The sequence below is a fragment of the Podarcis vaucheri genome (genome assembly GCF_965113315.1).
Source record: "Podarcis vaucheri genome assembly, chromosome: W".
In the NCBI taxonomy this organism is placed as follows: domain Eukaryota; kingdom Metazoa; phylum Chordata; class Lepidosauria; order Squamata; family Lacertidae; genus Podarcis; species Podarcis vaucheri.
Window position 1 is genome coordinate 20759824 of NC_138757.1, and position 24624 is coordinate 20784447.

Here is a 24624-nt window from a genome sequence, read left to right on the forward strand (position 1 = left end):
AAAGGCTGGAAGGTAAACCACTTTGATGTGGATGTTGCCTACCTTAACTCAGATCTCCAGGAGGAGCTGTACATGATTCCTCCTCCGGGGTTTGAGAACTTAAGGCAGGATTTTGTGTGGAGATTGCACAAATCCATCTATGGATTACGTCAATCTGCCAGAAACTGGAACATGTGCCTGAATGAAGCCTTAGAAGAGCTAGGTTTCAGGAGAAGTGTTGCTGATAGTTGCTTTTATTTCAGAGGATCAGGGGCAACACAAGAGTATTTGCAGATCTGGGTTGATGACTTGTTGTTTTTGGCAGAGAAGTTTGCCAAAGAGCTAGGTAAACAATTCAATCTTAAACAGCTTGGTGCTGTCAAAACCTACCTAGGTGTCAGTGTTGAGCGTGCACAGGATGGAAGCTTCTTGCTCAGCCAGAGAGGCAAAATTGAGCAATTGCTTCAGAAAATGAGGATGAGTGATTGTGCAGGAGTGAGAAGTCCTATGGAGACTAGTTTTGTAAAGGACAGCCAGCAAGTAGAACGCGCTGCGTTCGAAAATACTGAAGTGTTTCAGTCAGCCCTAGGGAGTTTGTTGTACTTGTCCCAGTGGAGCAGACCTGATATAGGGTTTGCTGTCAATCTGCTCAGCAGGGAAGCTTCAAACCCTAGTGTGCAAGCCTGGAATGGCATCAAGAGAGTTCTGAGGTATTTGCAGGAAACCAAAGACTTTTGTCTTAGGTTGCCGGCACCTGGAGAAGTCAAACTGACTTGTCTTGTGGACTCGGATTGGGCTAATCTTGAGGATCGTAAGTCTGTGTCTGGCCTAGTGGTGAAGTTTGGGAACTCAGTAGTTGGATGGAGGTCTAAGAAGCAAAGTCTTATAGCGCTCTCATCCACTGAGGCTGAGTTTAGTGCTCTTTCAGAGGTGTGCAGAGAAGTTCTATGCTTGCTTAGTGCAGGAACTCTGCAAAGTGGATTGTCTGCCGATACGTGTTTTCGAGGACAATCAACCATGCCTGCGTTTGGCAGAGTCAGGTCAGTTTAAGGCTAGAACTAAACACCTAGACATTCGCTTTCGGAATGTGTGCTAGAGCGTTCAGGGGGGATTAGTTGCGCTGAAGTATTGTCCCTCTGCCAAGAACCTAGCTGATGGGTTCACGAAGCCACTCACCTTCCATAGACATGGGGAGTTTTGCGAAGGTCTGGGTTTGGGACGACCAAGGGTTGATTCTCGCCTCAGGCGCGAGGCAAGAGGGGGTGTTGGGTGTAGCAAAGGGTTAACCTTCTGTGCCTCAAGCCTGAGAGGAGGCGCTTACAAGGGAAGTAAGCCAGGACATGACGAAAGCAGCTTGGAATGCTGTGAGCTAAGTGGGAACCGAAAGCAGTTCAGCCGCTGCACTGAGAGAGAAGGACGCAGAGAAAATGCAGCTTGAATCTGATGGTCTTTATGAATTGTAAACACACTATATTAGAGCAAATAAAGGGATAGTAGGACAGAAGAAACGTGTGGGACTTGTTTACTGCTCTCTCGACAGTAAACAGTAAAGGAGTACTGTGTACTCCTGCTAATTGCTTTACGATCTACAGAAGGGTTAACCTTCTGTGCCCCAAGGCTCCATTTTTTTATAATATATTGCCGGTAGGCCGTCTGGCCCTGGTGGCTTTCCTATCTTTGCTTCCTTAATTGCTCTTTGCATTTCGTACGATGTAATAGGGGCATTCAACAGTTCTTTTTGTTCTTTAGTAAGTTTCGGAAGACAGTTCTGTTCTAAATGTTCTTTAACTACTTCTGTTGTTTCATTTCCTTCCTTATAGATTTCTCTAAAGAATTCGAGAAATCGTTTCTCTATTTCTTTAGGGTTGTTTATTTTTTTGCCTTTGCACTTAACTCTATTTATAAGCCTTTCTGCCTCTCTCTTCTTTAATTGCCGTGCTAATAACCAGGCTCAGGTTCTGTTTCAGGTTGTGTCTCTGTTTCAGGCTCCAGCGCTGTATCAAACACTGTTGCAGACTCAGGCTGTGGCACTATGGCTGTAGCTGTGGCTCTGGTTCTGTTTCAGGCTCTGGCACTGTATCAAGCACTGTTTCAAGCTGAGGCTGAGGCTGAGGCTGAGGCTGAGGCTCAGGTTGAGGCTCAGGCTCAGGCTCAGGCTCAGGCTTCTGCTCTTTATTAGGCTTTGTCTCAGTCTTTGTCTCTAGCACTTATTCTAGCTCTATTTCAGGCTCGACCTGTGTCTCAGCTTTTGTCTCTGTTTCACGCTGTTTCTCTGTTTCAGGCTCCGACGCTGTTTCAAGCCCTGTATCTGCCTTTGCCTCTGTTTCAGGCTCTGGCACTCTATCAAGCACTGTTTCTGGCTCTGGCTCTCTTTCAGGCTCTGGTTCTGAATTAGGGTTTTGTTCTGGCTCTGGCTGTGTCTCTGGATCTGGCTGTGTCTCTGCTTCAGGCTCCTATGCTGTATCAAGCACTGTATCACGCTCTGCCTCTCCCTCTGCCCCTGGCTACGTTTAAGCATCGGGCTCAGTTTCAGACAGTGTCTCTGTTTCAGGATCCAGCACTCTATCAAGCACTACTTCAGACTCAGGCTGTGGATCTCGGCTGTGGCTGTGGATCTCGGCTGTGGCTCTAGGCTCCGTCTGTGGCTCTGTCTGTGGCTCTGGCTCTCTTTCAAGATATGGTTCTGAATGAAGATCTGGTTCTGACTCTGATTCAGGGTCTCATGATGGCTCCTCCTCTGCCTCTGACCCAGCTATGTTTCAGGATCTGGCTCTCTTTCAGGCTCTGGTTCTGAATTAGGGTTTTGTTCTGGCTCTGGCTGTGTCTCTGGCTCTGGCAGCAGCTCCAGCTCTGGCACTGTATCAAGTACTGTTGCAGACTCAGGTTGTGCCTCTAGGCTGTGGTTGCAGCTATGTTTTGCGCTCCGGCCCTGTATCAAGCCCTATTTCTGGCTCTGGCTCTGGCTCTGGCTCTGGCTCTGGCTCCGGCTCCGGCTCCGGCTCCGGCTCCGGCTCCGGCTCCGGCTCCGGCTCCTGCTCCTGCTCCTGCTCTGCCTCTGATTCATGTTCTCCCTCTGACTCTGATTCAGGGTCTCGCTCTGGTTCTGGCACTGGCACTCTATCAAGGACTGTTTCAGACTCAGGCTGTGGCTGTGGCTGTTGCTCTGGTTCAGGCTGTGGCTCTTTTTCAGGCTCTGGTTCTGAATGAGGGCTTGATTATGGCACTGATTCAGGGTCTCGCTCTGTCTCTGGCTGTGTCTCTGTTGCACCTCAAACGGTGGTTTGTTGTTGTTGTTGTTGTTATTGTTGTTGTTGTTATTTTCTTTCTGGGGTGGGAAAAATGTTTAGTTGGGGCGGGGGTTATTTTAAGTTTAGCATAACTGTTTCTTGCTTTGTTTTTCTTTTACTATTTTTTTAGGTTACTGTATAGTTTGTATTTTGCTTTTTAAGGGGAAAGGGTCAGGGCTGCCTGGGAGGGGGCCTCAGCCAACAGAATGGCTGGGGCAGGTTCCCTACGGGGGGATGTATTGGAACACCCAGTCTCTGTTATCGCGGGTGGGAGGAGCAGTTGAGCTAAGACCAGACCACGTCTTTACTTGAGATCTGGTTCTGACTCTGATTCTGATTTTCTGTTTCTGGCTTGTTGGGTGTAGTGAAGGGTTAACCTTCTGTGCCTCAAGCATGAGGAGGCGCTTACAAGGGAAGTAAGCCAGGACGTGACGAAAGCAGCTTGGAATGCTGTGAGCTGAGTGGGAACCGAAAGCCGTTCAGCCGCTGCACTGAGAGAGAAGGACGCAGAGAAAATGCAGCTTGAATCTGATGGTCTTTATTAATTGTAAACACACTATATTTGAGCAAATAAAGGGATAGTAGGACAGAAGAAACGTGTGGGACTTGTTTACTGCTCTCTCGAACACCTCTTCATTCAAGTGTCAAATTTGAGCCAAAGAGTGAGCCTTCCTCACCTGCTGGACCAGCTGTAAGGCCCAAGAGGCGCAGCAGGTCAGAGGGGGAAGACACTGAAGATGATTTAGCTGGACCCAGTGAAGCAGCAGGGTCGCCAGGATTCACACTGTGGAGATCAGCGAGGACAAGGAGGCCTCCTGATAGGTACGACGCTTCAGGCGTCTGGGTAGGTTCAGCCAGATGTGAACCTGAATCCTTCGAGGATATTCAGAGTTTACCTGAGGAAGAAGCAGGCAAGTGGCACAGGGCAATGGACAAAGAGATGAAGTCCATGAAATATCTATGTGTGTTCTCACTCACAGAGTTGCCACCAGACAAGCAGGCTGTGAGTTGCAGGTGGGTTTACCGCTTGAAACCCACTGACCCTGGAGAACCACAGTATAAAGCCAGGTTAGTTGCTCGAGGATTTACTCAGAGGAAGGGAATACACTTCACGAAGGTGTATTTGCCAACGTCACGAGCGGAGACTCTGAGAACGCTTTTAGCTTGTGCAGCACAGAGAGGCTGGAAGGTAAACCACTTTGATGTGGATGTTGCCTACCTTAACTCAGATCTCCAGGAGGAGCTGTACATGATTCCTCCTCCGGGGTTTGAGAACTTAAGGCAGGATGTTGTGTGGAGATTGCACAAATCCATCTATGGATTACGTCAATCTGCCAGAAACTGGAACATGTGCCTGAATGAAGCCTTAGAAGAGCTAGGTTTCAGGAGAAGTGTTGCTGATAGTTGCTTTTATTTCAGAGGATCAGGGGCAACACAAGAGTATTTGCAGATCTGGGTTGATGACTTGTTGTTTTTGGCAGAGAAGTTTGCCAAAGAGCTAGGTAAACAATTCAATCTTAAACAGCTTGGTGCTGTCAAAACCTACCTAGGTGTCAGTGTTGAGCGTGCACAGGATGGAAGCTTCTTGCTCAGCCAGAGAGGCAAAATTGAGCAATTGCTTCAGAAAATGAGGATGAGTGATTGTGCAGGAGTGAGAAGTCCTATGGAGACTAGTTTTGTAAAGGACAGCCAGCAAGTAGAACGCGCTGCGTTCGAAAATACTGAAGTGTTTCAGTCAGCCCTAGGGAGTTTGTTGTACTTGTCCCAGTGGAGCAGACCTGATATAGGGTTTGCTGTCAATCTGCTCAGCAGGGAAGCTTCAAACCCTAGTGTGCAAGCCTGGAATGGCATCAAGAGAGTTCTGAGGTATTTGCAGGAAACCAAAGACTTTTGTCTTAGGTTGCCGGCACCTGGAGAAGTCAAACTGACTTGTCTTGTGGACTCGGATTGGGCTAATCTTGAGGATCGTAAGTCTGTGTCTGGCCTAGTGGTGAAGTTTGGGAACTCAGTAGTTGGATGGAGGTCTAAGAAGCAAAGTCTTATAGCGCTCTCATCCACTGAGGCTGAATTTAGTGCTCTTTCAGAGGTGTGCAGAGAAGTTCTATGCTTGCTTAGTGCAGGAACTCTGCAAAGTGGATTGTCTGCCGATACGTGTTTTCGAGGACAATCAACCATGCCTGCGTTTGGCAGAGTCAGGTCAGTTTAAGGCTAGAACTAAACACCTAGACATTCGCTTTCGGAATGTGTGCTAGAGCGTTCAGGGGGGATTAGTTGCGCTGAAGTATTGTCCCTCTGCCAAGAACCTAGCTGATGGGTTCACGAAGCCACTCACCTTCCATAGACATGGGGAGTTTTGCGAAGGTCTGGGTTTGGGACGACCAAGGGTTGATTCTCGCCTCAGGCGCGAGGCAAGAGGGGGTGTTGGGTGTAGCAAAGGGTTAACCTTCTGTGCCTCAAGCCTGAGAGGAGGCGCTTACAAGGGAAGTAAGCCAGGACGTGATGAAAGCAGCTTGGAATGCTGTGAGCTAAGTGGGAACCGAAAGCAGTTCAGCCGCTGCACTGAGAGAGAAGGACGCAGAGAAAATGCAGCTTGAATCTGATGGTCTTTATGAATTGTAAACACACTATATTAGAGCAAATAAAGGGATAGTAGGACAGAAGAAACGTGTGGGACTTGTTTACTGCTCTCTCGACAGTAAACAGTAAAGGAGTACTGTGTACTCCTGCTAATTGCTTTACGATCTACAGAAGGGTTAACCTTCTGTGCCCCAAGGCTCCATTTTTTTATAATATATTGCCGGTAGGCCGTCTGGCCCTGGTGGCTTTCCTATCTTTGCTTCCTTAATTGCTCTTTGCATTTCGTACGATGTAATAGGGGCATTCAACAGTTCTTTTTGTTCTTTAGTAAGTTTCGGAAGACAGTTCTGTTCTAAATGTTCTTTAACTACTTCTGTTGTTTCATTTCCTTCCTTATAGATTTCTCTAAAGAATTCGAGAAATCGTTTCTCTATTTCTTTAGGGTTGTTTATTTTTTTGCCTTTGCACTTAACTCTATTTATAAGCCTTTCTGCCTCTCTCTTCTTTAATTGCCGTGCTAATAACCAGGCTCAGGTTCTGTTTCAGGTTGTGTCTCTGTTTCAGGCTCCAGCGCTGTATCAAACACTGTTGCAGACTCAGGCTGTGGCACTATGGCTGTAGCTGTGGCTCTGGTTCTGTTTCAGGCTCTGGCACTGTATCAAGCACTGTTTCAAGCTGAGGCTGAGGCTGAGGCTGAGGCTCAGGTTGAGGCTCAGGCTCAGGCTCAGGCTCAGGCTTCTGCTCTTTATTAGGCTTTGTCTCAGTCTTTGTCTCTAGCACTTATTCTAGCTCTATTTCAGGCTCGACCTGTGTCTCAGCTTTTGTCTCTGTTTCACGCTGTTTCTCTGTTTCAGGCTCCGACGCTGTTTCAAGCCCTGTATCTGCCTTTGCCTCTGTTTCAGGCTCTGGCACTCTATCAAGCACTGTTTCTGGCTCTGGCTCTCTTTCAGGCTCTGGTTCTGAATTAGGGTTTTGTTCTGGCTCTGGCTGTGTCTCTGGATCTGGCTGTGTCTCTGCTTCAGGCTCCTATGCTGTATCAAGCACTGTATCACGCTCTGCCTCTCCCTCTGCCCCTGGCTACGTTTAAGCATCGGGCTCAGTTTCAGACAGTGTCTCTGTTTCAGGATCCAGCACTCTATCAAGCACTACTTCAGACTCAGGCTGTGGATCTCGGCTGTGGCTGTGGATCTCGGCTGTGGCTCTGGCTCTCTTTCAGGGTCTGGTTCTGAATGAAGATCTGGTTCTGACTCTGATTCAGGGTCTCATGATGGCTCTTCCTCTGCCTCTGACCCAGCTATGTTTCAGGGTCTGGCTCTCTTTAAGGCTCTGGTTCTGAATTAGGGTTTTGTTCTGGCTCTGGCTGTGTCTCTGGCTCTGGCTCTGGCTCTGGCTCTGGCTCTGGGTCCAGCTCCGGCACTGTATCAAGTACTGTTGCAGACTCAGGCTGTGGCTCTAGGCTGTGGCTGCAGCTATGTTTTGCGCTCCGGCACTGTATCAAGCTCTATTTCTGGCTCTGGCTCTGGCTTTCTTTCAGCCCTGGCTCTGAATGAGGCTCTGGCTCTGGCTCTGATTCATGGTTTCACTCTGACTCTAATTCAGGGTCTCGCTCTGGCTCTGGCACTCGATCAAGGACTGTTTCAGACTCAGGTTGTGGCTGTGGCTCTGCCTCTGTTTCAGGCTCAGGCTCTGTTTGAGGCTGTGTCTCTGTTTCAGGCTCCGGCACTGTATCAAGTACTGTTGCAGACTCAGGCTGTGGCTTGTGGCTGTGGCTTCTGCTCTTGTTTGGCCTGTGGCTCTTTTTCAGGCTCTGGTTCTGAATAAGGGTTTGGTTATGGCACTGATTCAGGGTCTCGCTCTGGCTCTGGCTGTTTCTCTGTTGCACCTCAAACGGTGGTTTGTTGTTCTTGTTATTTTCTTTCTGGGGTGGGACAAATGTTTAGTTGGGGCGGGGATTATTTTAAGTTTAGCATAATTGTTTCTTGCTTTGTTTTTCTTTTACTATTTTTTTAGGTTATTGTATAGTTTGTATTTTGCTTTTTAAGGAGAAAGGGTCAGGGCTGCCTGGGAGGGGGCCTCAGCCAACAGAATGGCTGGGGCAGGTTCCCTACGGGGGGATGTATTGGAACACCCAATCTCTGTTATCGCGGGTGGGAGGAGCAGTTGCGCTAAGACCAGACCACGTCTTTACCGAAGATCTGGTTCTGACTCTGATTCTGATTCTCTGATTCTGGCTCTCTATCAAGGGCTGTTTCAGACTCAGGCTGTGGCTGTGGCTGTTGCTCTGGTTCTGGCTCTGGCTCTTTCTCAGGCTCTGGTTCTGAATGAGGGCTTGGTTCTGGCACTGATTCAGGGTCTCGCTCTGGCTTTGGCTCTGGTACTCTATCAAGGTCTGTTTCAGACTTAGGCTGTGGCTGTGGCTCTGGCTCTTTTTCCATTCTTACAATGGAATGTACACAAAACAATAATCTTTTCTATATAAATTTTCCAATACATTCTGAAAACATAATAAATCCTTAATTGTTGTCCACCTCCTTTTAGTTCCTTTATCACTCGAATGCTAGCACGGAGTCAAAACTATTTTTGTATTTTTGAACATATCATGTATAACCATCCCATTTTTCTGCAAATTTTTGCTTTGAGATTCCTCTGAGTTTGCTAGTCAATTGAGCCGTCTCCACCAATTCCTGTAATTTGATTTACCAATCTGCTATTTTTGGAGCCTCGTGATCTTTCCATCCCTTGGCCACAAGTATTCGAGCTGCTGCGGTTGTATACAAGAATACCTCTCTTAGATTTTTTGGGATCTCTTTATCTAAAATACTTCATAGAAATGCCTCCGGTTTTTTCATAAAAGTTACCCCCATCATCTTTTTTAATTCATCGTATATCCCCCCCCAAAAAAAAATCTTAATCTTTTCACACGTCCACCACATGTGGCTCATGTCACCGTTATTTCCTCCACATCTCCAACAAGCATTCGCCAAATTTTTATACATTCTTGATCATCTGGAAGGAGTGAGGTACCACCTATGAGCCATTTTCATCATGTTCTCTCTTATATTATAGCTGGCTGTAAATTTCAAATTTACATTCCATCAATTTCCCCCATCTTTTAGCATAATTGGACGGCCCACATCTTGGGCCCACTTTATCATTGAAGCCTTAACCTCCTCATCCATTACTTTGTAGTCTAAAAGAAATTTATACATTTTTGCGATTATTTTGGTGTTACTATTCAGTAGTTCTCTTTCAAATCTTGAAGGCTCCTTTTCAAAACCTATCTGCTTATCCTGTCTGAACACTTAATTCACCTGGAAGTAATCTAGCAAACTAGAAAAGTGATCTTTTATTTTCTCATAACTTATCAATATTAGTTGACCCTCCTCCTCCCCCCTTAATATTGTGTTATACGTTATCCAGTTCTCTTTGATGTTGTTGCTTTTTTTAACAGCGATTGCTTCTAGTGGAGAGTTCCTGTTAAGGGTTTCAGAACTCACAGGGTTAAAGAGTTCTGAGTGACGTCTCACATTCCTGAGGCGTGGTCACACACACTTACGGGAGTGGTTTGCTCTGAGTGTTCCAGTCTGTCTGTGTCTCGTACGCTATGCGAGAGGAAGAATGTGCGAGGTTTCGCCGGGTCTGATTTATGCTGTTATGCTACATGATTAAAGGCTAAGAAGATAAGGAACGCCTTGTGTTTGTTCTGAATTATTACCCACACACTGCAATTGCTTCTAACCGCTGTGATCGCTCTGCTACCAGCCAAAGAGGAGGAAGGACGTTTGGATCGGCACGGACAGTTAGCAACCTGCGCAACGGAAGAGTGCCGGACTCCATGTTTGGCCCTCTTGGCCGCCATAGGTTATGGGCAGTTTGCCAACGCTTTGAAGCTGTTGCAGGAACGTCCCACGTGTGGGGGAAGCCAGCAAGCCAGCTGTGAAGTTGCTGGGGCCAGCTAGAGCTGTTTCTGATGCTGAAAGGAGCTCGCTGGGAGGAGGAGCCGATCTGCCGGAGGCCGGAGGAGGCTGCTGCCAGTTGTGAGTACGCTTACCCCGGGGAGGAGATGGCTCAGTCCCAGGAACATGGCTTTGAGCTTGAGCTGCCATGTGCGAAGTTGACCAGCCAAACGTGGCTGGAGTGGAGCTATTTAGCAGAGTTGTCCTTAGTCGGAGCCAGGCTCTGGGAAATGGTCCAGCCGATGTCTAAGGCAGCTGGGGCGGTTGCAGGCCAACGTGAAGCTGAGAAGCGTGTGCCTGCGTTTTTGGCTGAGAACGTGGCTGCTGATCTGAAGCCTATTGTTCTGGGTGCCAGGAAGCCAGAGGCCGCTTGGCTAGCACTCCAGGAAGCTTGTGAAGCTGGAGGCGGAAGCAAGGGCCGGGAGATGGCTGCATCAGAACAGGAAAGGCAAGATGGCGCTGACCACCTTCGTGGAAGCCGGTGCACAGCTGGGAAAAGCTGTGGAGCCCCTGAGGGGGACGAAGGGTCTAAAAGCTGCGTGGGTGCTGAAACATGTCTGCGTGAGGAGCTTGGAGAGAGGCAAGCTGCTGGGAGCCCTTTACCCATCAGAGGGGGTGCAGGAAAGCGTCCTGGGAGCCCTGTGGGAAGTGGGGGGGCGGTGAGCAGTAAAAGCTCAGAAAAGCCTCTTTTTCCAAAGGCTGCCAAGAGTTGTTTGCGTCGTAGGTCAAAGCCTGGGAAGCTGGACAGAGCTAGAGGCTTCAAGGCCAGCCATCTGCTGCAGAGGGAGATAAGTGCTGCAGAGCTGTCTGGGAACGCTGAGATAAGTCCAGTCTTCAGGGCAACGGAGGGAGTTGCGGTTACAGAGGCTGCCAAGGACAGGGGCAGCGGGACGTTTGTTGCCATGGCAACGCTACAGAACAACTCCAGCAAGGACAGAGTGTTGCAGTGGGTGGTGGATTCCGGTGCCAGTCATCACCTGATTGGAACGCCACCTGCTGGGGGGCTGCGGAATTGCAGGGCTGTTTCAGCTGGGACAACTGTTACGTTTGCTAATGGGACACAAAAGCCAGTTTCTAACGTTGCAAATGTTTATCTTTCCTTTTTGCAGGCGGAGCTGGAGTGCTTCATTGTGCCGGGGATACATTGTTGCCTGTTATCTGTACCTGCTCTTGTAAAGCAAGGGTACAAAGTTTGCTTTGAAAATGATGCCTGTTCCATTTTCAGAGGGGGGAAACAGCTTGTCAACATGAAATGCAAGAACAATCTCTTTGTTCTGGAAACACCTCTGGAGGGTGGGGGGAATGCTGGAAAAGCACAGGCGCAGTGTGCTAGTGTTCCCAGCCATGATTCATGTGTTCATGTATGGCACAACAGAATGTCTCATGCTTGTTTGGAAGATTTTCAGAGGTTGCCCGGCTGCACCAAGGGTTGCAAAATCACACCATGTGAGGAATCCCTAGAGTGCAGGGCATGCAGAAAGGTACAAAGGTGCAGTTATCCCGGGGTAAAGAGGGTAACCACAAAACCTTTTGAACTTGTTCACACAGACCTTGCAGGACCCATGAAGTGTGAGAGTCTGGGTGGGGCCAGGTTTGTGCTGACGATGACAGATGATTTTTCTCAGAACGGATGGTCTTTCTCTCTCAAAACGCAGGGGGAGGCGGCGCAACTTATCCAGGATTGGGTTGCGGAGGTGGAACTAAGGTTCTCCACCAAAGTGCAAGGGTTCAGGAGCGACCGTGGGTCACAGTTCACTGGATCTCCTCTGACGGAGTTTTTCAAGCAAAAGGGAATTCGTCACCAGGTGACAGATGCAAAGTTTCCTCAAGAGAGAGGCGTGGCAGAGCACAGGAGTGAAACACTGGCTGAAGCTGTCAGGGTTTTACTGTGTGACTCTGTGCTGCCTCAGAGCTTTTGGAGTGAAGCTTGGAAATTTGCCAGCTTTGTTTTTAACAGGTCCTACAATCACGCTGTAGGTGACACACCGTTTTTTCTGTTGCACAAGCAAAAGCCACAGGTGCATTTCTTCCGTGCGTTTGGTTCCAGGGCTTCAGTGCCAATACCAACAGCTCAACGGAAGGAGGGTGGTCCAAGGTACCAGGAAATGATCTTCTGTGGGTATGATCCTGCAACAAATGGGTGGAAGTTTGCATACCCAGAGGGTGATCAGACCAAGCTGCTGGTCAGCAAGCATGCTGAGTTCTGTGAGCAGGGTGGTTGGTCACGGCCTAGGGATTGTCCTGATGTTCTCTCAGAATGTCTGTCCGATTCTGAGGGGGAGGAAAGGGAGGAAGGAGAAACAGAGGCGGAGCCTGTTGCTGAAGACCAGGTTGCTGATGAAGGTCAAGCACAGGGGTGGGTTTCTCCACAGGCTGTTAAGAGAGAACCCAAGAGTGAGCCTTCATCTCCTGTTAGCCAAGTGCAGAAGGCCCGAAGACGCAGCAAATCAGAGGTGGAGTCTTCTGTGCTAGGAGACACACTTGCTGATCCCAGTGGGTCAGGAGGAGCACCTGAGGTTGTGCTCAGGCGGTCAACTCGCACCACAAAGAGGATTCCACCTGAGAGGTTTCAGGTCACCAGTGCGTGGGTTGGTTTCGCACAGTGTGATTCTGGGAGTGTGGAAGGGATTCAACAATTGCCTGGGATAGATGCCAGTGGGAGGCAAAAGGCAATGGGAGGTGAGTTGAACTCAAAGAGGTCTGTACATAGGGGTCCTCAGTTTCCCTCAGGATGCAAGACGAGAGGGGGTGTTAAGGGTTTCAGAACTCACAGGGTTAAAGAGTTCTGAGTGACGTCTCACATTCCTGAGGCGTGGTCACACACACTTACGGGAGTGGTTTGCTCTGAGTGTTCCAGTCTGTCTGTGTCTCGTACGCTATGCGAGAGGAAGAATGTGCGAGGTTTCGCCGGGTCTGATTTATGCTGTTATGCTACATGATTAAAGGCTAAGAAGATAAGGAACGCCTTGTGTTTGTTCTGAATTATTACCCACACACTGCAATTGCTTCTAACCGCTGTGATCGCTCTGCTACCGGCCAAAGAGGAGGAAGGACGTTTGGATCGGCACGGACAGTTAGCAACACTCTTGGCCGCCATAGTTCCATCTTGGGGTTTTCTGTTCCAAATATCTTTTACATTTTCCCGATACCTTATATATAGCATTTCTTATTATATGATTTGAAAAACTCCTATGCCTCTTTATTTTCCCATAATTAAGATAGCCATGCCACCCAAAATGGGTGTCATGACCTTCTAGATCTAAAATATCCCAATTTTTTAATAAATACCAATCTTTCAACCAGAGAAGACATGAGGCTTCGTAATATAGTTTCAAATCCGGTAACCCGTAGCCACCTCTTTCTACAGTATCTATTAATATCTTATGCTTTACTCTTGGTCTTTTACCCTTCCACAAAAATTTAGAAATTTCTTTTTGCCACTTGTTGATACTGCTGGTCTTTCCTGTAATTGGAATCGTTTGGAATAGAAAGAGTAGCTTCGGTAAAACTATCATTTTAATTACCGAAATACGGCCCAGGAATGATAAATTTAACCTTGTCCATGTCTCCAACTGTCTTTTGATATCTTTTCAACAATTGGTATAATTATCTTCATATAAGTTAATGTTCTTTGGTGTTATCCATAATCCTAAATACTTGATTTTGGGGTAGATTTTAATGTGTATTATTTGTTCTAATTCTGCCTTTTCATCTGGAGACATATTTTTAACTAATAGTTTTGTCTTGTTTAAATTCATTTTGAACCCCGCAAATTTACCGTAGCCATATATTATTTCCAACGCCTTTCTTAAACTCTGTTTTGGTTGCTCCGTAGTTATAATTAAATCGTCAGCAAATGCCCTCATTTTGTAACTTCTGTTTCCCAGCATAATCCCTTTTATTTCTTTTTCTTCCCTAATTTGGTTACATAAAACTTCCAAGGTTAATATGAAAATTAAGGGGGATAGTGGGCGACCTTGTCTGACCCCTTTACTGATTTCACACTCTTGTGATAAATTTCAATTGATTATGATTTTAGCTTTTGTTTTGATTATATTGCTTCAATCCCTTTTATATACTGTATACCAAAATCCATATGGTGTAACAGACCTTTCATAAATTTCCAGGATACCCTGTCGAAAGCTTTTTCTGCATCTATAGCCATTAAGACTGCCTTCTTTTCTATTCTTAAGTCTAAATACGCTAATAAGTTTATACTGTTTCTAGTGTTGTTATAAATGTGCCTCCCGGGCAAAAAGCCAGCTTGGTCCTTGTGTATCATCATCTGGAAGCCTTTGATCTTTCGGCTAAAATATTTGCATATAATTTATAATCATTATTTAGAAGTGCGATAGGCCTATAGTTGTTAATAAGTAGATTCTCCGTTCCCTGTTTTGGAATTAATGCAATAAGGCTGTCTTAACAAGAATCTGGCATGCTTCCGTCTTTGAAGATATTGTTCATGATACTTCTTAATGGGTCAGACAGTAAGTCCTCCATTTTTTTTATAATATATTGCCGGTAGGCCGTCTGGCCCTGGTGGCTTTCCTATCTTTGCTTCCTTAATTGCTCTTTGCATTTCGTACGATGTAATAGGGGCATTCAACAGTTCTTTTTGTTCTTTAGTAAGTTTCGGAAGACAGTTCTGTTCTAAATGTTCTTTAACTTCTTCTGTTGTTTCATTTCCTTCCTTATAGATTTCTCTAAAGAATTCGAGAAATCGTTTCTCTATTTCTTTAGGGTTGTTTATTATTTTGCCTTTGCACTTAACTCTATTTATAAGCCTTTCTGCCTCTCTCTTCTTTAATTGCCATGCTAATAACCAGGCTCAGGTTCTGTTTCAGGCTGTGTCTCTGTTTCAGGCTACGGCGCTGTATCAAACACTGTTGCAGACTCAGGCTGTGGCACTATGGCTGTAGCTGTGGCTCTGGTTAGGTTTCAGGCTCTGGCACTCTATCAAGCACTGTTTCAGGCTGAGGCTGAGGCTGAGGCTCTAGTCTCCGTCTGTGGCTCTGTCTGTGGCTCTGGCTCTCTTTCAGGGTCTGGTTCTGAATGAAGATCTGGTTCTGACTCTGATTCAGGGTCTCATGATGGCTCTTCCTCTGCCTCTGACCCAGCTATGTTTCAGGGTCTGTCTCTCTTTCAGGCTCTGGTTCTGAATTAGGGTTTTGTTCTGGCTCTTGCTCCAGCTCCGGCACTGTATCAAGTACTGTTGCAGACTCAGGCTGTGGCTCTAGGCTGTGGCTGCAGCTATGTTTTGCGCTCCGGCCCTGTATCAAGCCCTATTTCTGGCTCTGGCTCTGGCTCTGGCTTTCTTTCAGCTCTGGCTCTGGCTCTGGCTTTCTTTCAGCTCTGGCTCTGAATGAGGCTCTGGCTCTGGCTCTGATTCAGGGTCTCACTCTGGCTCTGGCACTCGATCAAGGACTGTTTCAGACTCAGGCTGTTGCTGTGGCTCTGCCTCTGTTTCAGGCTCAGGCTCTGTTTGAGGCTGTGTCTCTGTTTCAGGCTCCGGCACTGTATCAAGTACTGTTGCAGACTCAGGCTGTGGCTCGTGGCTGTGGCTGTGGCTGTTGCTCTGGTTCGGGCTGTGGCTCTTTTTCAGGCTCTGGTTCTGAATGAGGGTTTGGTTATGGCACTGATTCAGGGTCTCGCTCTGTCTCTGGCTGTGTCTCTGTTGCACCTCAAACAGTGGTTTGTTGTTCTTGTTATTTTCTTTCTGGGGTGGGACAAATGTTTAGTTGGGGCGGGGATTATTTTAAGTTTAGCATAATTGTTTCTTGCTTTGTTTTTCTTTTACTATTTTTTTAGGTTATTGTATAGTTTGTATTTTGCTTTTTACGTGGAAAGGGTCAGGGCTGCCTGGGAGGGGCCCTCAGCCAACAGAATGGCTGGGGCAGGTTCCCTACGGGTGGATGTATTGGAACACCCAATCTCTGTTATCGCAGGTGGGAGGAGCAGTTGCGCTAAGAACAGACCACGTCTATACCGAAGATCTGGTTCTGACTCTGATTCTGATTCTCTGATTCTGGCTCTCTATCAAGGGCTGTTTCACCCTCAGGCTGTGGCTGTTGCTCTGGTTCTGGCTCTTTCTCAGGCTCTGGTTCTGAATGAGGGCTTGGTTCTGGCACTGATTCAGGGCTCTGGCACTCTATCAAGGACTGGCTCTGGCAGTCTATCAAGGACTGTTTCAGACTTAGGCTGTGACTGTGGCTCTGGCTCTGTTTCCATTCTTACAATGAAATGTACCCAAAACAATAATCTTTTCTATATAAATTTTCCAATACATTCTGAAAACATAATAAATCCTTAATTGTTGTCCACCTCCTTTTAGTTCCTTTATCACTCAAATGCTAGCACGGAGTCAAAACTATTATTGTATTTTTGAACGTATCTTGTATAACCATCCCATTTTTTTGCATATTTTTGCTTTGAGATTCCTCTGAGTTTGCTAGTCAATTGAGCCGTCTCCACCAATTCCTGTAATTTGATTTGCCAATCTGTTATTTTTGGAGCCTCGTGATCTTTCCATCCCTTGGCCACAAGTATACGAGCTGCTGCGGTTGCATACAAGAATACCTCTCTTAGATTTTTTGGGATCTCTTTATCTAAAATACTTCATAGAAATGCCTCTGTTTTTTTCGTAAAAGTTATCCCCATCATCTTTTTTAATTCATCGTATATTTCCCCCCCCCCCCAAAAAAAATCTTAATCTTTTCACACGTCCACCACATGTGGCTCATGTCACCGTTATTTCCTCCACATCTCCAACAAGCATTCGCCAATTTTTTATACTTTCTTGATCATCTGGAAGGAGTGAGGTACCACCTATGAGCCATTTTCATCATGTTCTCTCTTATATTATAGCTGGCTGTAAATTTCTAATTTACATTCCATCAGTTTCCCCCATCGTTTAGCATAATTGGATGGCCCACATCTTGGGCCCACTTTATCATTGAAGCTTTAACCTCCTCATCCATTACTTCGTAGTCTAAAAGAAGTCTATACATTTTTGCGATTATTTTGGTTTTACTATTCAGTAGTTCTCTTTCAAATCTTGAAGGCTCCTTTTCAAAGCCTATCTGCTTATCCTGTCTGAACACTTCGTTCACCTGGAAGTAATCTAGCCAACTAGAAAAGTGATCTTTTATTTTCTCATAACTTATCAATATTAGTTGACCCTCCCCCCTTAATATTGTGTTATACTTTATCCAGTTCTCTTTGTTTTTTATATATATATTTATATTTGGTTTTTTAATGATATTTATTAAGGTTTTAAAAATTACAGAAAAAAGAAAAAACAACAAAAAATTTAACAGGGCATACATTACAATACATAAAAAGAAAGACATAGAAAAGCAATACAACAATACAGCAAAAAGAAACAATAACACTGAAACACACATCCAATATTCCATATCTTTACCTTTCATTTACTTGTTTCATTGACCTCCTCGCACCTCCCTTTTTTGTATTCTAGTTCAATTAATTGTTTCAGCAAATTCTTTCCATCTATCTCAATTTTTGTTCTATAATTTATCTTAACGGTCTAACCTTAATTTTTTCATTTTGGCCCATTATCAATCAGCTTTTACTTAATTCTTTATTACATTTCTGCTAAAACCATATAACTTCATTCCAGCATCCTTCTAACATTCATTAATTTTGCAATGTTTTTGTAAATATACTTTAAATTTTTTCCAATCTTCTTCCACCGACTCTTCTCCCATTTTTAAACTTTCTTCTAATCTACATCCATCGTCTCTTCTTCCTGGTCTCGGGTTTTGTCAGTCCTTTCTATCCCTTCCATCTAGTCCATCAACCTGGTGACCTTCTATCCGAGGCTCTTAAGTCTTTTCCATGTCCCTTCTGCAGGTCTTCTTAATATTTATACCTGCACTTTACTTTGTCTTCTGCTGATCTTATTCTTAATTTCCTTCCTTTCTCACTGAGGGGTAGATCTCGGGGAAACTCCAACTTGACAGTATCTTTATCCCTTCTCGACAGGTCAGCCCATTCTCCATAGTCAGCACTGAAATCCAAAAGATATTTGAAGGCATATTTCAAAGTCCCTCCAAGGTTAAGGGCCCCCACAACTCCAAACTCCCCCTGGCCCAAAACCAGATCCCAAAAGTCAAAACATCCCTGCATAGGTGGATCTATCCAGCTTCCCATCTCCAAACCAAACAGTACTCCATCTCTCCAAATCTGACTTTCTCCAGGTTCAGTCGTCAGAGACAACAACTTATGTTCCTGCAAGGCTGCGACTCTCTCCATTTCTGTTACTTGAGGTTCAGCCACAACCTCCTCCTTTGTCTTCTGCACAACTTGCTCCATTTCTATAACTTGAGGTTCAGCAACAACCTCCTCCTTATTTTGGTTTTACTATTCAGTAGTTCTCTTTCAAATCTTGAAGGCTCCTTTTCAAAACCTATCTGCTTATCCTGTCTGAACACTTCATTCACCTGGAAGTAATCTAGCCAACTAGAAAAGTGATCTTTTATTTTCTCATAACTTATCAATATTTTTTTTTTTTGCATTTTAAAATTTTATTGGTTTCCAACCAGTTGTACATTTTTTCCATATCGTGACATTCTTATCCATTTTAGACTTCCTTCAACGTTACTGACAATCATTCGTAGTTATTCCTTTCATACGCATTCCATTCTTACATATTGCCGTTTTCCCTCCCTCCCTTCATTATTTCTAATCGACAATACTTATAAATTCTTTACAGTGCCTCTTTAAAACCCACTAGCGTTGTATTTACATCACAATAATTTTCCAGATAACCCACAAATTTCCCCCAGTCTTGAATAAACTTTTGGTCTTTGGTATAACTGATTTTCCCTGTTAATTTATCCAATTCTACATATTCTATCAATTTTTCTCTCCACTCTTCCACCGTTGGAGTTTCCTCCTGCTTCCATCTCTGAGCTAACACAATTCTTGCAGCCGTTGCCGCATACTGAAAAAGTTTACGGACCTTCCTTTCAATTTCTTTTCCTACAATACCCAATAGGAAGGTTTCTGGTCTTTTAACGAAGGTATATCTCAGCATCTTTTTCATTTCGTTGTAAATCTCCTCCCAGAAACTTTTAATTTTTTTGCATTCCCACCACTGATGATAAAATGTCCCCTCTATCTGTCTGCATTTCCAGCATTTGTTATCTACCTTGTACATCCTTGCCAGCTTCACTGGTGTCATATACCACCTGTAAAGCATCTTCATCATGTTTTCTTTCAAAAGCGTACACGCCGTAAATTTTATGTTCACCTTCCATAACCTTTCCCAGTCTTCCAATTGGATATTGTATCCGAAATCCCTCGCCCACTGAACCATCACAGATTTCACATCTTCGTCCTTCGTATTCCATTCCAGCAGTATGTTATACATTTTCGACAAATTTTTATGTTCATTATTTATTATCTCTTTTTGATACCTAGATTCTTTTTCCTCATAACCCCTTTCCTTCACCTCCTTTTTAAACATTTCATTAATCTGAAAATAGTGCAGCCAATCGTATGTATAGATTTTGACCTGGTCATATGGTTTTACTTTCCACTTTCCTCCTTCGTTGGTCACCATTTCTTCGTATTTTCCCCACTTTCCTCTCATATTGATTTTCTTTACCCCCATTATCTCTAACGGGGATAGCCAGTGAGGAGTTTTTGGTTCTAATATGTTTTTATATCTATCCCAAACCTCTATTAAAGCACCTCTGAAAACATGGTTACCAAACCCCTTGTGAACCCTTTTTTTATCGCACCAAAGGTAAGCGTGCCACCCGAATCTGTTATTAAATCCTTCCAAATCTAAAAGTTCTTTGTTCTCCAACTTTACCCACTCTTTTATCCAGCACAAACATGCTGCCTCATAGTACAGTCTCATGTCTGGTAAGGAGAAGCCACCTCTTTCTTTTATATCTGTCAATAATTTAAATTTAATTCTGGGCTTCTTCCCTTCCCAGACATATCTTGAGATCACCTTTTGCCAATCTTTAAAATCTTTTGTGCCTTTTATTATGGGTATGGTTTGAAACAAAAATAACAGCTTAGGGAGCACCATCATTTTAATCATTGATATTCGTCCCCAGAATGAAAGTTTCATTCTGGCCCAAGTCTCCAAATCTTTTTTTTATTCTGTTCCAAACTGGGGTGTAGTTGTTTTGGTACAAATCAATATTCTTTCCGGAAAGCCATATTCCCAAGTACTTGACCTTTCTAACTACCTCAATCCCTGTTCTTTGCTGCAATAGTTCAATCTTATCTTGATCCACGTTTTTAACAATCATTTTTGTTTTCCCTTTATTCAATTTAAATCCTGCTATGTTTCCAAATTTCCCCATCTCGTCCAAAATCTCCTTTATACTTTCCATTGGCTCTTCCACAGTCAGAACCACATCGTCTGCATAAGCTTTGACTTTGTACTCATTGGCCCCTAATGTAACCCCTTTAATTTGTCTGTTTTGTCTTATTGCATTTAGTAAGGTTTCCAAAATCACTATAAATAACAGTGGCGAAAGCGGGCATCCCTGTCTTGTTCCCTTAGCTATTTCAATATCTTCAGAGATAACATTGTTGACTATCAGTCTTGCTTTCTGTTCTGTGTAGATTGCCCTTATACCGTTCAGGAATTCCTGTCCCACCTCCATAACCTCCAAGTTTTTCAACATAAAATCCCAGACTACGTTATCGAACGCTTTCTCCGCGTATACAAAAATTAGACTTGCTGGTTTATCGCACCTATCGGATAGGAATTCAATGATATTAACTATATTCCTTGTATTATCACTTATTTGTCTTCCCGGCAAAAAACCAGCTTGGTCTTTATGTATGATTTTTGACAATATCTTTTTTAATCTTTTGGCTAAAACGCCGGCAAAGATCTTATAGTCCGTATTTAATAAGGAGATAGGTCTATAGTTCTTAATCTGTGTTGGGTCCGAATCTTGTTTTGGAATTATTGTAATGAAAGCCTCTTTCCATGTTTCAGGAATGTCCCTTTCTTTTAAGATGTTATTCATTACTTCGGTCAGCGGGGCTATCAGCTTATCTTTCATTTCTTTATAATAGCTTGATGTAAACCCATCTGGGCCCGGTGCCTTCCCTCTTTTCAATTCATTTATCACTTCTTCTACCTCTTCTCTGCATATTGGGGCGTTTAGTTGTTCTTTTTGGTCTGTCGGGATCTTCTTCAACATCTTTTCTTCGAGATATCTTTCTATTTTCCCCTTATTATTCCTTTCATTATTCCTATATAATTGTTTGTAAAAGTCCACAAACCCTTTCCTAATTTCTTTCGGGTCTGTAGTTTCTTCTCCGTTTAATTCAATTTTATTAATTAATTTTTGTTCTTTCCTTCTTTTTACCTGCCAAGCAAGCCATTTTCCGGATTTATTTGCAAACTCAAAGTTTTTTTGTCTTAGCATTTTTATATTCCATTCGACCTCCTTATTTATTAACATTGCAAATTGGGTTTGTAGAGCCTTTATTTCCTGCCTTATCTTCTCATTATTAGGTTTTTTAATCAATTTTTGTTCATTGTCCGTAATTTGTCTCAGAATCTCTCTTGTCTTTTTTTCCTTATTGTTCCTTTTCCATGCATTTTGTTGGATAAATAGGCCCCTCATCACTGCCTTGGACGCATCCCATACTACACTCATTTTTGTCCCTTTATCTAAATTATCTTGAAAGTATTCTGACAATTTTTTCTGTATTTTTTCAACGAATTTTTGGTCATCCCATAGATTATCATTCAGTCTCCATCTGTAAGTTCGCTCTTCAAGTCCTTTTAGCTCCATCTTAATCGGGTTGTGGTCTGAGATAACTTTAGCCTGTATTTCAATTTTTTGGATTCTTGATATTAGTTCGTTCGACACCCATATTTGGTCTATCCTTGACATTGATTGGTTTGGTTCTGAATGGTACGTAAATTGTTTTTCTAAAGGGTGCCTAAATCTCCAGATGTCAATTAGGTTACAGTTCTTAATCATTGTAAAAAATGTCTTTGGCAACTTCCCTTCTTTATTCTTAGTTTTCCTCAGTCTGTCCATTTCTATTGATACCACGCCGTTCATATCTCCCATTATTATAATTTTTTTATCCATATATTCAAATAATTTTTCTTCCAGTAATCTAAAAAATTCTGTCTTATTTCCATTTGGAGCGTAGATTCCGACAATTATCAGTTCTTCACCTTGCCATTTAATTTGAGCCGCTATTATTCTTCCTTCTTCATCCTTAAATAATTGACGAGACTCAATTTTGTTTTTGATATATAGAACCACCCCTCTTTTTTTCTTTTTATCCGAAGATATGAATTTGTTCCCTAACCTTTTATTGATAAGGATCTTCCTATGTTTCTTGGCCACGTGCGTTTCTTGAAGGCATATGATATCCAAATTCTTCTTCTTTAGAATACGTTCAATTCCGTTCCGTTTCTTCTTATTGTTCATTCCATTAATATTCCAGTTCCATAATTTTAACGTCATTCTCCTTACCACTATCTAAATTTAAGAATTTAAACTTGAGATCTTTCTGTCTCTTCTCCTTCTTCTTCTTCTCCCTCTTCGTCCGACTCTCTTCCACTCTGCTCTTATTCTTCACCTAATTCAAATTCCTCCTTCCTTCTTTGTCCTCCTTCTGCTCCTTTGATCTCTCCCTCTCCTTGTTGTAGTTCTTTATATCGTCTTGTAAATTTTCCTATTTCCTCCGGACTTAACAATCTTCTCTTTACTCCTTTGTAAAAGAAAGAGACGCCTTCCAGAAATTCCCATCTAAAATCGATCTTGTTTTTCTTGAGTAGTTGCACCAGTGGTTTGTAAGCTTCTCTTCGTTTCAACAACCTTATTGGAATATCTTTAAATATAATTATATAATTCCCATCAATATAAAGTCTCTTCTCTCTATTCCTTTTCAAAATCAAATTTCTCATCTCTCTATCCTTAAAAGTAATTAAACAATTACCTGGGAATTTCTTTAGCCTGTTTGATTTAATTTTCATTCTGTATGCATTCTGTATTGTCATTGCCAATTCTTCTTCCGGTAGCTCTATCCACTGCGCAATTTCCTTTGTTAATCTTTCTCTTATGTTTTCGTTTTGTAATTCCGGAACTTGCCTCAGCCTTAAATTAACCTCTCTCTGTTTCAATTCATTCATTGCGATAGAGTCCTTTATTTCCTCTTGTATTTTATTTAAATCTGCAATCTCATTTCTCATCTTCTCCTCTTCCCTTTTCATCTCTTTCATTTCCTGTTTTGTCTTTTTTAATCCTTCATCCACTCTCCTTGAAACCTCCTTTATCTGTCCTTTTAGCTCACTGACTGTCTCCTCGATCTTTTTATCCATTTTCCCTATTTTGTTATCTACCTGTTCTAACTTCGTCTCCAAATTCTTTTCGCTTTGTTTTATTTCTGCAAACATCTTCAATATTTCTGTTCTAAATTCTGTTTCCTGCTTTGAAGCTCTCCTGTCTGTTGGAGTCCCCCCCCTCTCCCCCTTTTTTCTGTGTATGCGACATATTCCTCAGTATTTCAATATCCAATATATACACTGTATTTTCCCTGTACAATTATAGTTACGGTACTGTTAGATACTATTAAACGCTATTAAACTAACCACCAAGAGACAGGAGATATCACCTATATAAGGAGAAGGAAAAGGTAAGGCATGAAAAAGAACAAATTGCAGAATACAACTTCCTTAAACTTTCGCCTCAGAGTCTTAGATATTGTCCTTTCCCCTACCAATTTGAGGAGGGTTAGTTATCTGTCCGCGTTCTTCTTGCCCCTATTCGGGCTAATCCAAATCGGGTTGGTCCAGATGATCTTCTTGCCCCTATTCGGGCTAATCCATCCAAAGCGTTAAACAGGTAGAGCTCTAATTTCTATTCCTGAGTAATCCAAAAGGCAATATCCTAAGTTCAGGCAACAGTCAGCTTACCACTTCCGATATAATCCGATATAATCCAAGTTTTTATATTAATACTGAATAGTCCCAGAGGTATAATCCAGTGATAGCGGAGGTGTCTCTCTAACACAATTGTCACATAAATATTTCACCAAACCTAAATTGCCTCCTCCTGAGTTTCAGCTTGGTATTGGCTTAAAACACTGGGAGGATAGTTCCTTCAGTAGGGAGTAGCTCTTCCAACTTAGGGAGAGAAAGTCTTTAAATAACCTTCCACACAGCCTATTTCCAGCTGTTCATTTTAGCTTAGTTTAGTTTTTAGCTTTAGTTCTCATTAACTTAAAGTTCCTTAGCAGAGTTTAGAAAAAAAGAGCAAGTGAAAAACAGTGGTGAACAGAAAAAGGGGGGGTTCCCATACACCAGTCCAGAGGGCCTCCAAGTGCTTTTCCCTTTATCTGAAGATGTTTTAAGGTAGTTTAATATGGCGTCGGAGGTCCTTCTTACCCACAAGTTAATATGGCGTCGGAGTTTCTTATTAACTTGATAACTTCTTCACAGAGATATTCACCAATAGTCCTCTCTGTTTTCCTGTAACTCACTTTTTGTAACTACTGAGTCTCTTTAATTCACACAGTTTCTCTGCTCCCCCTTTATTTTCTCCCTTTCTCCTTTTTCTTCGCAAAGAAGTTACTTTTTAACTTAGCACAAGTCCAAATAGCAGGGGAGACAGATACAATAGCCGCTAGCGGCAACTTACTTTCACTTTTGGCTCTGCAGTCAGCGCTGCGTCTTTTTCAATGAAGCCAGACAGACCGCTGAACTCGGATTCTTCTCCTTTTTAACCGGAGGCTTTCTTATTATTTTAACTCACCAATTCTCATAATTCTTGGTAGCAAATCCGGTTTTCTTTGTATCA